The sequence below is a fragment of the Musca autumnalis genome, unplaced genomic scaffold, assembly GCF_047663935.1.
Source record: "Musca autumnalis isolate F117 unplaced genomic scaffold, ASM4766393v1 scaffold_4, whole genome shotgun sequence".
Taxonomy (NCBI): Eukaryota; Metazoa; Arthropoda; class Insecta; order Diptera; family Muscidae; genus Musca; species Musca autumnalis.
Genome location: NW_027411977.1, coordinates 8,326,306 through 8,333,956, shown reverse-complemented (window position 1 = coordinate 8,333,956; position 7,651 = coordinate 8,326,306).

Here is a 7,651-nt window from a genome sequence, read left to right as displayed (position 1 = left end):
GTGGCATTGCCCAGTCAGTAACCAGTATTCTATAAATTGTATATTTGTTGCCAACTAGCCAACCAACTAATCCTTAATATGACATGCCGCATAACTAGATTAGTTCGATTGAGGCATACAGCTGCTGCTAACGCACGCTTTAATGCGTTCATTCAGGCTTATATTTCACTCAGCGTGTGAATGAAAGTAAGGCGGTAAATCAAACATTTACAACTGTAATTTTGCAATCTTAAACTACAGCAAATTGTTTTGGGATTCCAATGGAACTGGACAATAATTATTGTAATTTGTGGATTTTTGTTGTGCCGTTGCAATTAAAAACAATTTCAAACTGTATTTGTATAATAAAGTAATTTAAGGCTTCTCATTATAATGTGGACAGTTTCGAATTTATTATTCCAGAGATGATTTTAAGGTATTAGTAGGAAATATATTCAAAAAGCCTAATTAAATTATAAATTAAAAAAAGTAAGGATTAAACCCATAACATACATTGCCTATTTTTCTAACTTAAAACACAAATTTTTAAGACATCATGCTCATGCCACCACACAACATGTTTGCCGTTGACAGCTTATGTAATCAAGAAACATTTTGAAAAGTAGGACATTTACTCCTAAATTTATTCCAAGACAAAGATTACAACAAGAGACAGGTATGAGTGCGAGCATTTTGTTTGTTTGCTTGTTGCGGCTATTATTCGTTATTGGTGGTATATTTTAAAGCTCACAAATATGACAACAAAAATGGATCGCACCGAGACAACAACGGCGGTCGGCTAAGACGACAACAACAAGTGTTGACGTTACAACAATACATTGAGGTGCTGATAAATTTTCTAGCAATGAATGCACAATGAAATGAGAAGAAACAATTTATAATTGTTGTTTAAGTAGCCCCTCTTTCAGACGCAACGATTTTAATGTATATTTCTATAATGTTGAATGCTGTTTTAATTCATTTTTTGATCATGTTTACATTAATTTATTGATATGGTTTATACATGATTCTAGCAAATTTAATTTAAGTAAATACTAATGTAATCTGGAGGTCGCTACCACTTTCCTTTGAAGCCCTTAATAATAAGAAGATTATTTATATGTATGTAGGTATATAAAAAAGTATAATGTACATCCATTATATAGGTAGCAATATGTAGAATAGGGTTATAATTTTTTTTAAATTTTTTGCAAATATCAAAAATACCACCACATAGCTATGTAGAGCATGGAAAAATATTAGGAAACTCTTTATCACTTTTCCCCTACCGTTAAAAAAGTTTCTGCGCCGATTGCATACAAGTTTTCCATTGCAATTGTCTCCTTAGGTTTGGAATCATTGTGACAAATCGTTATTAAATAAGCTATTTCTTATTGAAATTGAATAACTCAAAAAAAGTCATATGTATGCATAAAAATGTTTGTCAAACAAGTAAAAAAGTATCAGTCGGCTTTGCCGACAGAGATATACCCTCAGCCTGTGTATATTGAAACAATTTTTTTTCCCCAAAACGCATGTATTTAGGGAGTTTTAAGAATTTTGGGCGTTTGAACTGACAAAAATGTTGATTAGGATTTAATATCAAAAGTTTTGCGGAGGAGATACTAAAAAGAATGGATCTCCAGCCACTATATATGGTACCATAGGGGTTTTTTAGAACTTCAGGGATGTTTGCTCAAGAAGTATGAACTTGCCCTGAAACAACTTTTACCATCGCAATTGAGACAGCGAATGCAAGTTGCTTCAACAAAAATCAAAGTGATTCGAAAGCAGGTCTTAAAGTGAACATGTATCCGAAATTTTGAGTGGGAGGTACCGGATGGAGTGGACAAATATAGTCCATATTTGAACCTGATCTATATCTGGTAGATATATTAGGATGTGTAAAGTATGGACCAATTCGGCCACTCTCTTCAAGAGTTATCGTACGCACAATTTTTCCGAACATTTTTGAACTTTTGTGGGGGAGGTACCTGAAGGAATGGACCGATATGGTTTATCTTCGAACTTAAACTATGTTTGGACAAAATATTACTAAGGCCAAACTTTGGACCGAATCGGCAGACCTGTTCGAGAGTTATTTTGCCCTCCAACCTCCTCACACGGTGTCATAGGGGTTTTTTGCAACTTTCAGGCTATTTTCTCAGGAAGTATGGACTTGCCCCTGATGAAACTTATACCGTCGTATGGAGGGCAGTGAATACAAGTTGCTAAAGCAAAAATCAAAGCTATTCGAGAGATGTTCCTAAACTGAACTTTTCCAAAATTTTGTGTGGGAGGTACCCGACGGAGTGGACCGATTGAGTCCATATTAAAACCTGATCTTAGTCTGGTACACGCTCCACAATGGGCAAAGTATGGACCACATCGGTTACACCCTTCAAGAGTTATCGTGCGTACAAATTTTCCGAACATTTTCGAACTTTTGTGGGGGAGGTACCGGAAGGAGTGAACCGATATAGCTCACCTTCGAACTTAAACTAAGTTTGGACAAAATATTACGAAAGCCAAAATTTGAACCGAATCGGTTCATCCCTTCGAGAGTTATCGTGCGCTCCAGCCAGCCAGACAGACAGACGGACGGACATTGCTCAATCGACTCCAAATTGTCTGAAACACATTTCGTCCAAACATACTTGGTTAGACCCCAACCATTATTTCGATGAGGCACATTTTGCCCGTATGAAAGTGTATATACCCTTCATAGCCTAAAGGCTGAGGGTATAAAAATTAAAATTAAAGTCAAAACTTTTACATAGAGACAACCAGTAAGGAAAAAATCACACATCTATTTCTAGGCCGAATTCAGTCACTTATTCCAATTTTCATCGAAATCGGAAATATATAGCGTGTTTGATGCAGCAAATACGTGAAATCGGACAAAAATATATATGGGAGCTATATCTAAATCTGAACCTATTTCGATCACATTTGACACACCTACTTCTAGGCTAATTTCAGTCACCATTTCCAATGTTCATCGAAATCGGATGTATATAGCGTGTTTGGTGCAGCAAATACGTGAAATCGGCCGAAAATATATATAGGGGCTATATCCAAATTTGAACAGATTTCCACCAAAAGCAATAGCGTTCGGACGGACGGACTTTGCGAACGGACGGACGGACATAAATCGACTCAGAAAGTGATTCTATATATATCCCTAGAAGGAACTATGGGTCTATCTCTTTTCCTTATGCATGTTACCTCTATGTGGGAGGGTTTGCAACACTTCGAAATAATGGTTGTATACCTATACTTATATATATCAGCGACGAGCTGAGTCGATCTGGTAGTATGTGTCCGTCCGTGCGTCCGTCTGTCCATCTAATCCAATTTTGATCGGATCGTCACCAAATATTGGGAGTTGATGGGGACCTCGGAGGATAATATTCAGATGTCGGAATGGGCAAAAGACTTATTTGGAGAAAAGGTCAACGTTTTATTCCTAAGCGAATATCACCAATTCTATAAGGGGTACACCAAAAGCAAAACATGATGAAAGAAAAGACGATGTAACGCAGGTTGGCGTAGTTGGTCAAACAGCGGAGATATCGCATTATTCGTTAATCCAACCAAATGTTTCATTTTAGGGATTTTAACTGTAATGACGAATATCACTGCTTTGGTTAGGAACCCCTCAAAAAGAAAAGCCTGACAATGAAAGTAGAAAATTCCATCTTTACAGTGATGCAAAGTATGTTGGCGTAAGTGGTCAAACAGCGGAGATATTGCTATTGTCGGTAATACATCCCACTTTCCATTTTTTATTCGAATTGTAATGCCGCATATCCCAACTTTGCACCAACGCACGATGGGGCCGATGATATGTTTTTGAGGCAAAAAATCACAGGGGCAAGCTAGACCTTCAAAATTTCGTGCAGATGTTTATAATCGGCCTAGAAGCTAATCTGCCAAATTTGGTTGAAATCGGTTCATATATAGATATAGCTCTCATATATATGTTCGCCCGATTTCGAGTAATTGATGGACCAAACACGAAAATTCTGTCCAATTATGATGATATTTGGAATATGTGGCGGAATTCGGACTGGAAATAAGTTTGCCATGTTATTTTGAAGTCGATTCAGATTTGGATATAGCTCCCTTATATATTTTCGCCCGATTTGAGGTATTTCGTGCAACAAACACGCAAATTCTGTCCAATTTCGAAAAAATTTGAAACGTGTGACAGGATTTGGTCTAGAAATATGTTTGCTAAATTATATTGAAATCGGTTCAGATTTGGATATAGCTCCCATATATATTTTCATCCGATTTTAGGTATTTGGTGCAACAAACACGCAAATTCTGTCCAATTTCGATGAAATTTAAAATGTGTGACGGAATTACGTCTAGAAAAAAAAGTACGCCGAATTATATCGATATCGGTTCAGATTTGGATATAGCTCCCATATATATTTTCACCCGATTTTAGGTGTTTCGTGCAGCAATCACGCTATATATGTCCAATTGTGATGAAATTTAAAGTGTGTGACGGAATTTGGTCTAGAAAACATTATATGATGTCTAATATTGAAATCGGTTCAGATTTGGATATACCGATCATAAATTTTCTCTGTCGAAGTTAATTGTTTTCTCAATTTAGTTGGTTGATACCGATCTTCCTTGAGAACATAGTTTAAATATTTTTCTTTTGACAAATTGGCCGAAACAGAGGCGGCATGAATCAAGGGTTTGGTATTGTTGCCGTGTTCATAGCAGACTTCCGAAGCAGTTTTCTTCCTTCACTATAATCCACATTAGGGCGCCCTCTCTTCTTTTTATCATTACCTTGTTCTAGCGTAAATACTGTGTCGCTAGCTAACCATAAGCTTTCAAATTGTAATACACGACTTTTTGACCTCCAATTATTTTATCCATTTTTGGTTAAGGCGTGCACAAATATTATAAATTTGCTTTATAACTTCCGTCATGAAGTTGTCTTTGACACCTCGATTAAATTTTGCAGAAATGCATTCTATAGAGTGTTTAGGTTTTCGCTGATTTTCCAATCGAAAATTAAAAATATCCAAATTTTTAAGTTTTACGAAATCTGGAAGTCGATAATTTTTTTATTCGCAAGTATACGCAAAAATTCTTTTCAAAATCTGTTAGCCGATATTGTCACCTTTCACCAGATACCTATTTTTACGAGAATGCACCCTGAAGCCGAAAGTTCTACTCCAAAGAACACATGGACGATACCACAGACTACATCAAAAACCATCACTTACTGACACAACAAATTATAGACCACATCTAATATTACATTTACACTTTTAATAATAATCTTAATTTACATACCATTACCCGTATTTTCCATTTTTAAAAAAATATATAATATCAACAGATCAGGTTTTGGCGCCAAAATACTTAAATTGGTTTAATTACGGCTGAATGTCAGAAATCAGGAATGTCAGGAATCATAATAATGACATCTTTGACAGCTTGGCATGTCGCCGTGGGTCGTTGCCAGATTGCAATTTTTTGGTTTTGGAGGTTTGAAAGTGTGAAGAATATAATACCGTTATTATGTGATTTCAATCGCTGACTTGAAAAAATGACTTTTTGCCTCAAAAACCTGCCATTGGCCCCATCGTGCAACGTAGCCAGGTGTCCGTTCTGGCTTTTATGGTTCAGTGTCGCCCTAAAAAATGTTTACCTGTAAAAAGCTTATGTACATAGTAGTGGTGTAAGGTACCAAATACGAGTAGTTCCGTCCCTACGAAGACTGAAATCACAGAATCATTACTAATGATAAGTTTGATAATTTTTATACCCTCAGCCTTTAGTCTACAGAGGGTATATGCAATTTGGTACGACAAAAATTGTGCCTCATCGAAATATGTTTGGATGAAATCCGTTTCAGACAATTTGGAGTTGATTTGGCCACGTCCGTCTGTCTGCCCGTCCATCTCGATAACTCTCGAAATATTGTCATAACTTTGGATATGGTAATATTACTTCCGCTTATAAATTAGGCTTGACTATGGAATAAATCGGTACACTCCTTCGCGTATCTCCCACACAAATTTTGAAAAAAGTACAGGTTAAGACCTCGTTTCGGATCGATTTGAATTTTTTGCAACAATTTCTTTTACGACGTCGCAATTTTTCGAGGGTAAGTCCATACTTCTCGAGATAATGATCCAAAAGCTCAAAAAAACCTGCCTGCGCCAATTAAACTGGGTAGGAGGTAAGATAACGCTCGAAGGGAGAAACCGATTAGGTCAAAACGAGTACAGACTCGGGTTATGTACGAATATTGATTACATCAGACCGCTCTCTGGAAATTTGGAAAGAATGTAGTTTAAGGACTCGTCTGGGATAGTTTTAAAATTTTTGGCAATTTGTTGGGTATGCGGCCGACCCCAGTTACGACGGTAAATTTTTTTTCGGGGGCAAGTCTATACTTCCTAAGAAATTTGCCCAAAAACTCAAAAAATCTTTATTAACGACAGAAGTATTGTGTTTAATTCTTTTCTTTAGGTCCAAGGCTGAGGGTCTGCATAGCTGACTGATACTTTCTTACTTGTTTGTTTAGAAAAATATATTTATCCTATTGGGCGATATAGGAGTAATAGATATTAAGCTAGGGACCTCATTGATTTTCACGCGGAAAAGTCCAATACTTATATCGATCATTTTTCAATATCTCTCACCTGTCAAATATCATTTTATGGTACCCTTTCAATTCAATACATATCTAATAACCCTGTAAATAAAAACATAGAATGAGACCTCAGGCCAAAAAACATTTTTCTTATTTCAAAAATGCTGCTATGAAAAAAAAATTTTTGAAGACCCCGATGACGTACTTTATTATAGCTTCGAATGCCTGAATCATGACCATGCTTTAACCGAAGGCAAGGATGTGAAGACCAAAAATATATTTTACGAATACCTAGAAAGGACGTTTTACTGATACCAATGAGCCATTTGGAAAAGAAAACTTCTTTGCTGCAACTGTCGGAAAATTGAGCCCCCACAATATAACATTCGGCAACGAAATGAGGCTGATAAACTCCGTGTAAGCAAAAAACGTGATATTGTGGAGAACAGGCTAAATGGCTTACAACACATCAATTCACAAGAAACCAAATCACCCTGCTGTTATAGATGGAAAGCAAACATTGACTGTGATTGATTCGAGGATCAAACATCGACTTCGATCATTACTACGTTGCTGCAGCAAAGGTTCACACCTAATTGAATGTAGGGAGGAAACATACAAACACAGCTGAAATCCGCAAAATACCAAATTGCTAAAGGAAAAAACTCCTCGTCCGGATAAGACACCAAAGCAATGATAAACTATCACCCAATCTATTCAATCTGCCACAATATTCATACTGAATTACCACAGACTTCCACCAAAGAACCCATATAATTATATTCATCACGTAATAGCAACATCTATTAAAACGTGTATCTATAACCACATTTCTTTAAGCTAAAACCTTCAAAATACCGAAAATCGGTATGTATAGTTCTATATCAAAACGTGGACCTATACTGACAATATTTCGCTACAAATCTGCAGGGAGCCCTTGTTCGCCTAATTCGGATTATAAAGAGATGATAGTTTTGTTTATAGTGTTTTTCTATTAATCCTCCGAAAAAGTATGTTCGGTCATTTTAAACCGTA